Source organism: Mus caroli, chromosome 2, assembly GCF_900094665.2.
Source record: "Mus caroli chromosome 2, CAROLI_EIJ_v1.1, whole genome shotgun sequence".
NCBI lineage: Eukaryota > Metazoa > Chordata > Mammalia > Rodentia > Muridae > Mus > Mus caroli.
This window is the reverse complement of record NC_034571.1, coordinates 60,462,599-60,470,097: the sequence shown is the minus strand read 5'-3', so window position 1 is coordinate 60,470,097 and position 7,499 is coordinate 60,462,599. Positions and strand designations below refer to the sequence as shown.

General features: G+C 41.4%; 1 pseudogene; it reads left to right on the top strand.

The window, feature by feature from the left end:
- Positions 1-496: 496 nt before the first annotated feature.
- Positions 497-638, top strand: LOC115030525 (annotated as a pseudogene).
- The last annotated feature ends 6,861 nt before the right edge of the window (positions 639-7,499 follow it).

Below are 7,499 nucleotides of genomic sequence, written 5' to 3'. Positions count from 1 at the left end.
TTAAACAATAATAAACATGTTATATATCTACATAACAAATTAGTATGTTGACTAGTCTGTGAGTAGTGCTGCATTTTATATAGAGTTGGATCTCAGCAGCTCTGTTTGCTGCCCTGGAGATAAATCCTAGCTTATTGTGTAACAAAAGGAAGATCATAGACAGTAGTGATAACTAGAAGCCAAAATTAACACAACTAAGATTGAGTGATGATTAATCTCAGTTATTGACTTGATGAGAGATGAGGCATTGGAGACAGGCCTCTTGACATACCTATGGGAGATAGTCTTGATTAAATTTATTGGGGTGGGAAGGCCTGTCCACTGTGGGTGGTCTCAGTCCCTTGGCTGAGATGCTGGAATGTATAAAATGGAGAAAGTGAGCTGAGCAGAGCTGAGCATTCATCATTCTCTTCTTCTTGGTTATGGACACAGTGTGGGCTGCTGCTTAAAGTGAAGAACCAGCTTGCCTTTGTAATAGGCTTAATAACATCTTACACTTGCCCAGAGAAGCACTGTAGGTATATGCTGTATCACATGTACATCAGTAGATGGCAGAGAGGAAAGAGACTATGTCTATGAGATGCTCAATGCTCAATATTCTAACCTATGAATGTCTGAATGATTAACAGCCTAACATTTCCTGAAAAGAGGGAGCCTGAGATGATCATCAGACCGGCACTGTCTTAGTTAGGGTTTTACTGCTGTGAACAGACACCATGACCAAGGCAAGTCTTATAAAAAACAACATTTAATTGGGGCTGGCTTACAGGTTCAGAGGTTCAGTCCATTATCTTCAAGGTGGGAGAATGGCAGTATCCAGGCAGGCANGGNNCAGGNNGAGCTGAGAGTTCTANGTCTTCATNCAAAGGCNGCTNGTGGAAGACTGACTTCCAGGCAACTAGGGTGAGGATCTTATACCCACACCCACAGTGACACACCCATTCCAACCAGGCCACACCTATTCCAACAAGGCCACACCTTCAGATGGTGCCACTCCCTGGTCCAAGGATATACAAACCATCACAGGCACCATTGGGCCTGGACAGGGAACTAGCCTGACATGACCATCAATCAAGTGTGGTGCAAGTCTAGGGTAGTTAAGGAAAGAGCATGCCTGGGATGACCTCAGCCTGGTGCCTTAATGTGTGAGCAGGGTATAGCACTCTTGGTAACCCCAGACACTCAGAAACCCCAGTTGACTCTATAAGGAACAAGAAAGTGGTGGAGAAATGGAAGACAAGGAGAAACAGAAGGAAGTGGGCACAATGAAGAAAAACAGAAGAATCGAGGGTTGTGAGGAACAGCCTGATTTGAGTGGCCAGTGATGCCACCTGGGACATGCTGCCACCAGGAACCACATCTGGGTCCATGGCCCTAAATCAGCAGGTGTCTGTTACCACCAAAGGCCACGTGGATATCCCTAGTCTGAGCTGCTGCCTGGGAACATGTTAATGTCTGAGAGCTGTGCAAAATTGGCTCCTCCACTTACCTGGGCAGTGTGGAAGAGGTGGACCTGGGGGGCATGAGAGTAAGAGACCCGAGCCCACTCCTAGCCAGCTACAGTTGTGGAAGCTGTGGATGAACTGGCTCCCGAGGATACAAGCATGGGTGACTTGGTCCTACCACTTGTCTCCTGTGCGGTGGTGTGGACAAAGGAGAGATACCCTCCTCCTCCCTTCCTGTGGAAAGCAGGAGGTCTAGCCCTCTGGCCATCAGAGCAGAAGAGCTAGCCCTGCTCCTCTCCTGTTGCAGAACTTGGGAGAGCAGGCCCTACGCCTCACTTGGGCAGCACATAGGCCTAAGCCTAATGGCAAGGGCTTGTGTGAGCCAGCCACTAGGGTGTGAATATGGCAGAGCTGGCCTCTATACCTATCTGCAGTGCAGTGACATGAGAAGGGAGAGATGCCCCCCCACCTCTTGACCCTTGCCCTGAGGTCAACAGAGTGGGAGCGCTGGCCTTGCCCCTCACCAGCTGCAGCACTTAGGAGAGCAGACTCTACACCTCACCTGGGCAGTACAGTACAGCTGGTCATGGATGTTGGGGTTGTGGGCGAACCAGCCTTGAGAGTGTGAGTATGAGAGAACCAATCCTGACCCTTGACTGCTGGGTAGTGGCAGGGTCAACCACGACGCCCTCCTCCTCATTCTCTTTTCATCTATGACAGTCAGGAGAGCTTTCCCTGGAGTCATGAGAGTGGTAAAACTGGCCCTGTCCCTCCCTGGCTGCAACACTCAGGAGAGCAGTTCCTGCACCTCAACTGGGTATCAGGGTAAACTGACCTTGGGGTTGCTCCTAAGCAGACCCTGAGGGCCTGAGAGTTAGAGAGTCAGCTGACGAGCTCATACACCTTTCAGGCCCAGATCCAGGGCTTTGAGTTGCTCCCCCACCAACAACTCCCCCACAAATGAACTGCTGAAATACATGAAGTGCATGAAGGGGCAATACTATAGATCTAAAACTATGGGATCTCCATGATACAGGGCAAAACCAAGATATCCAAGAGGAGTCCCAGTGAGGATCCAGTATTGATAAAGTAGCAGAAGCCAGAGGCCTCGTACCAGACCAATGATTGTTTGCAATGAACATCTGCAAGTAAAGACGTGTGGACAAAAGTGTGAGACACTGTGACACACTACAGCATCCACAATGAGATTATTTTTATTCTCTGTTTGAGGGGAGACTCCAAGGGTGGAGGCTCTATACAGGGGAGGGGAAATGAGCAGGATTGGGGTGCATAATGTGAAATTCACCAAGAACCAATAAAAAGATTTAAAAAAAAGTCTTATCATATATTAAACTTCTGTTTCTCCAGAATTGGGCTATACTCTACCTCTAGCCTTAAATATAAATGGTTTTATACTGGCTGTTCTAAGAATGGCAATCCTGTCTTTGTTTCATTGAGTTATTTTGTAGCCCTTCCTTTGTTTTAAAATGTTATATGACCACCTATGACTTCCTTGCTATGACTATGATCGACTTGTCAGACCTACCTTGCAAACATGTCTTTGTTTCAAGAGGCCATTAGGACTAACTTGTTTGTTCTGCTCCTATAACCCAGCCTATTTTGCCTAACCTGGCTTGGAAACCCTCTACCCCTAGCTATAAAAGTCATGTCTTCCTCACATCCAGGCTGACTTCTCAAATCCCACCTTAGGAGGAAGCAGCCTCTGTACACAAATAAAAAACACTTGTCTCCATGAATTGCCTGCTTTGCCCATGATGAATTGGGTTGGTGGTCTTTCTCCTCCATCTTTGGGATCAACACAGGCTCATGTTGACTTTCCTGTGGTGATAGACTGTATAGGAGGCTATTGTGAGCCGAAATAAATCCTTTCTGCCTTATGTCAATCTGGGGTTAATTTTACAAAAAAAAAAAGACAAAATACAAAAAACAATTTTCAGATTTTAGTCATGACTGTCTGTAGTTCCAGCATTTGAGAGGTTGAGGCAAGAAGACTGAATTTGGCTCCATCGTATGAGAAACTAAATTAAACTTTAAAATGTTATGATGTTCAGGCATTAATCTTAGGCATCACAAAAGGTGGGACCACTTTAGACGGCTTCCTAAATACATTATTGTGAGTTGCTAAAGAAATCTTCCTACTCCTACCTCTTTTGGAATGATTTTAAATGAGAATATTACAAAGAAGTTTATATTTATTTTACATAAAACTTCAGGACTGTACTCAACTGGTGGAAGAATATTATTGATTCCTTCAAGTTGTCCTCTAACTGTCACACATTCACACATACTATGGCAAATGTACACACACACACACACACACACACACACACCATAAATAAAATAAATAAATAAAGTTCATTCAGATTTCTCTATTGAAATACCACATTAATCATTGGTTATTGAATGTCATGAATCAATAACTATAATATATCTGAATAAAGTCAAGTTAGCTGATCACTGGAATTAGAGAGTTTAAAATAGCCGGGCAGTGGTGGCACACGCCTTTAATCCCAGCACTTGGGAGGCAGATTTCTGACTCCTGGCCAGCCTGGTCTACAGAGTGAGTTCCAGAACAGCCAGGGCTACACAGAGAAACCCTGTCTGGGAAACACACACACACACACAAAAGGAGAGTTTAAAATATATTTGATCATAAAATTTGGATTTCTTGAATAAAAATGGGAAAAAATGTAATGTTAGTTCACAGACACATAGTGTAGGCAAAGTCAATTGTCAAATTTTAGGCAATTAGCATCCCTGATGGAAAGATAATTGTAGGAACAATAAGAGCAAGCAGTCACCTCTCCTTTCTCCCTCCCAAACATTCCACATTGCATTTCAGCAACTTGGGCCCAGAAAGCAGGGAGCATTGTAGTTTAGACTGGACTAGTTTCAAAGTGATTTAAGGTTTATCATCAACTTTCATAAATCTTGGAAGAATTGCATTTAATGTTTAAATATGCAAGATATAACACGTTGAGTAAAAAATAATATATGTTTATTAATATGGAAAGTTACAAATCTGTCGTAAGGTTGGCATGGGGCCAGTCTTGCAGAAATGAGAAAAGAGGAGGGGGGTGGGAGGGAATTGAAACCATGCAGATAAATGTTAAATAGCCCCTGCTGTTCTCTGTAATCATTCAGAAAAAAATTTGTGAGGTCTGAGTGCTACCTCTGGAAACAACGGCTTGAGATGCAGATCATAGAAAGAGCCAGTAGCGAAGAGCCTTGAGGACCAGATCTGAGAAGGATGCTTTCCACTGTATCTCATTTTTCATGATTTTCAGCCCAGAATCGTCCGAGATGAATAAAAGTTTAGAGAGAGAGAGAGAGAGAGAGAGAGAGAGAGAGAGAGGAGAGAGAGAGAGAGAATAATGCCAACCTTCTTAATAGGAAGCAATTTGGCAGGTGACAGTGAGAAAGAGTGCCCAGCTCACATAGAAACATGCAAAGCACCTCTAAGGTCCCTGCTGATTTTTTGGTTAAATAGCTCTGCCAAGAAGTTGAAAGGATGCTTGCATTTACGGCTGGTGAAGACTACAGAGACAGCCTTTACTAAAGTGTGAGTTGGCTTTCCCCCAAACATTGCATTACCCTTGAATGGAAAATTGATCGCATGACATACGGCGATAACATCTGCCACCCATGGATAAAGCCGCAGCACCATGTGCGTGGTAATGGAAGCTGTAATGGCGAGGGTGGAGAATTTAATGACAGCATGTAACACCGACAAAAGTAGCAGCAATCAGAAAGAAAGGAACAATTTGTGTAAATCTTTACCATGGTTCTAGAGGGCTATACATCCCGCTCTCCTGTAGTCATCCCAGAGCAGAGAATAATGACCCACGGTCATTTTTACCTCCACATCACTCAGCTGTAACCCCAACAGAGGAATTTCTTCCAGACAGCTGTGGGCAAGGGCTATTGCTTTTTCAGTAAATAAATAATTGCTACAAATTCAGATTGATCATAAATTTGTAATAATTGTAACCCTTCAGGCCTATATACATATATTAAAGAAAAAATGAAGTCAAACACATTTCTTTTTAAGAGTTTCTAAAATTACATTCTTCAAATATGGATTTTTCTGCAAGGAAAATAGAAAACAAGTAAGATAATTAAGAGTGCTGTCTCATAAATGAAGTCTTTAAACGAGCTGGATTTTTTCCCCACTCAATCAGGAAGATGATAAATGGTTTCTACAATTCTACTTTGCAAGTTACAAGAGTTCTATTTGCTAAAGAAGCAGCAGAACATGAAAATGTATTTCCATGACTACATGATGGTGTAAGATTTACCAACATTTTCAATGTAATTTAGCTATCTGGAGTGGTGCACTGCCTTACAGAAGAGCTAAACCCACCTAACAGTGGTGTAGAGGCTGGGATTGCAACTACTCAGTCCTTGTACTTGTGAGCCAAATGTTTTCTCCACAGAGCCATCTTCCCATTCTCTTGGCTTTGAAAGAACAGAACTTTCATGTTCTCATCTTTTCAAAGTAGATAGTATGTGGTGATTATTATTCTTATTGTTACTGCATCTCTTTCTTTCTGAGACATGAACTTTAGACCATACCAGGTTTAAACCCACTACATAGGCAAAGAAGATATTGAATTCTTGATCCTGTTGCCTCGACTTTCTTGTACTGGGATCACAGGCTTGTGACATTGTACCCAACTCATTATTATTATTATTATTATCTGATTATGATCATTTGTACTTGTGAAAAGATTTAAAGCAAAAAGTAAAAATCAACTCTAGATTGTAAATTAAATAGGATGTTCTGTAGTATTTTTCTCACATAAGTGAAACAAAGTTGCAATTGATCTAGGAAGAAGTGTCTCAGGTTAACTTTAAAGATGCCTTGGTGTCATGACTTAGTTTTGTATTGTTTTGTTTTTAAAATCAGGAAAAATACTTGAGAGCTAAGGATATGTACTTCTTTAAAAGGAATAAAATATGTCAATATATTTGAAAGATTATGATAAAGGTATGATCTTGGAAAATAATAGGGAAGACAAAAATATAAGCTTATTTATTATTTAGTGGAGAAGGTAAAAACATATATTAAGGCCACAGGAAACCCACACGCCATTATTATAAAATAGCGTCATAGTGATTTATTACAGAAGCTCTAGGGAGACATAAAATTAGCTGATCTCTATGAGTTGGAGGCCAGCCTGGTCTACAAAGAGAGTTCCAGGACAGCCAAGGTTACACTGAGAAACACTATCTCAAAAACAGAAACAAAAACGAAAACAAAACAACAAAAAACCCAAAACCAACCAAACAAAAACACAGATAATGAGTTTGTATCTAGTGTCTCAGTTTCAATTTGCTCATTTTTGTTTCTTTTTTTTCTTTCTCACTGTGTTCTGGATTAGCCAAGTCTTTTTTATTCTCCCATTTTCTAATTGTTTTTGTTTACACATTTTTACTCATTAAACAATGATTATTCTACAGGTTACATTTAGTTAGAATCTAATATTTATTAATTCTTTTACACATAACCCCTAAAATACTAGACATGCTCTCTCCTCTCCAGGCTATGAGCTATTGTCAAGAATTATCACTACAGGCACTGCAATCTCACAGAACACTATCATCTTAAATAGCACATACTGACTCAGAGGCATTTGCATATTTGTTGATTACTTTGCTCTCTTCTCTCTTTGTATTAGTGTCTGGCTTCTTGTCACTTCTTGAAAGCTTCTCTTTGACATTTCTAGAAAGGAGGGCTGCTAATGGACTCTCAGTTGGCTCTTAACTTATCAGGAATCATGCTGTGTGTGTCTTACTGTTGCTCTTGTGTTTTATGTTGTCTGCATCCTTTCTGGATCCTTTCTGGATCATCCTTTCTGGAGATTAAGAGCATCTTCATTTTAAACAGTCTTATTACCTCTTGGTGTGTCTGGTTTTATTGTTTGGAAGTTTGCTGTATCTGTATTATTTTTTTACTGCAGTCATCACCCAATTCTGGCACAGTGTGTGTGTGTGTGTGTGTGTGTGTGTGTGTGTGTGTGTGTGTGTGTG